Consider the following 1476-nt stretch of genomic DNA (forward strand, 5'->3'; position numbering starts at 1 on the left):
ACAGGTTCGAGCCTCTGACATGTGTGGCTATGCCACTTGCCATGACTTCACTGAGCCTGTCATCATGGTCCTGTCCCACCCATAGGTCCTGCCCACACCCATGTAAGGTGTTTAATAAAACATGTGTACCAACACAAAACAAAACAAAACAATAAAAGAGTTTTTATAGAACTTAATCTGCAACCCCACTCCCCTTCCCAGAGGTTGGTGGGTAGAGCTGGAAGTTCCAGCCCTCTAATCACTTGGCCTTTCTGGGGACCAGCACCACCCTGAGGCTGTCTAGGTGCCCCACCCTAAATCACTTCATTAACATAAACTCAAGTGTGATCAAAAGAGGATTATTATGAGTAACAAAGGACACTTCTATCAGGTAGGAAATTCCAAGGGTTTTAGGAGCTGTATGCCAGGAACCAGGGACAAAAACCAAATATTGTTGGGCTACACCCAGGCCGCCAGCCATTTTGGGAAAGTACCTCAGCCATTTTAAACTTGNTGTGACCGGTAAGGGGATCGCAACCCTTGGCTTGGTGTCGCCCACACCGTGCTCAGCCAGCGAGCATACCGGCCATCCCTATATAGGATCCGAACCTGCGGCAGGAGCGCTGCTGCGCTCCCAAGCACTGCACTCTCCCGAGTGTGCCACGGGGCCGGCCCCCAAATATATTTCTTATTATACCACAGTTCCCATTCTTTTAGGTATATAAATAGGAATGGAATCATTGGGTCATATGGTAATTCTGTTTAACCTTTTGTGAAACTGCCTGACACAAAAGGCCACTTACTGTATGACTTCATTTACATGAAATATTCAGAATAGGCAAGTCCACAGAGACAAAAAATAGATTTCAGTGATTGCCAGTGGCCTGGGAGAGGGTGAATGGGGAATGACTGCTCACGGGTACAGGGTTCTTTTTGGGGTGATGAAAATATTCTGGAATTAAATAGTAAGGATAATTGCACAACTCCATGAATTACCAAATATCACTGAATTGTACACATAAAGTGATGAATTTTATAGTATGTGAATGAAATTTCAATCTTAAAAAAAAAAAAAAGAATATTAGTGACCCCCACAGGTATTGTGCTGAGTCCTTGCCAAAGCTCCTATCTTGGAAATTTAAAGTTTGGCTTGAGGCTCAGAGAGTCGTCTCACCCTGTCTCGCTTGTGAACCAGGATTTATTCAGTTCCCCTCCCTGAGCATCAGAAGCAGCCCCCATGTTTGGCTGCGGCCCCTCTCTGCCAAAGTTGTTACAGCAGCATCGGGGCTTTACTTCTCTCTGGTATATTTACTCCTAAGACCTACTAATTCTTTCTGGTGTAATTGATTAATGACTTGGACCTTAGCATCATTCAAAGATTAATGACTTGGACCTTAGCATCATTCAAAGTTATTTTATAAGTTCAAAAAATAAGATTATAGGGCCGGCCCGGTGGCGCACTGGAGAGTGCGCCGCTTGGGAGTGTGGCGGCGCTCC

General features: G+C 45.2%; 1 pseudogene; it reads left to right on the forward strand.

Annotated features, from left to right (window-relative positions):
- LOC103596599 overlaps window positions 1-85 on the forward strand; it is a 3272-nt pseudogene extending 3187 nt beyond the window's left edge.
- The last annotated feature ends 1391 nt before the right edge of the window (window positions 86-1476 follow it).

Source organism: Galeopterus variegatus, unplaced genomic scaffold (assembly GCF_000696425.1).
Source record: "Galeopterus variegatus unplaced genomic scaffold, G_variegatus-3.0.2 Scaffold2052, whole genome shotgun sequence".
NCBI lineage: Eukaryota > Metazoa > Chordata > Mammalia > Dermoptera > Cynocephalidae > Galeopterus > Galeopterus variegatus.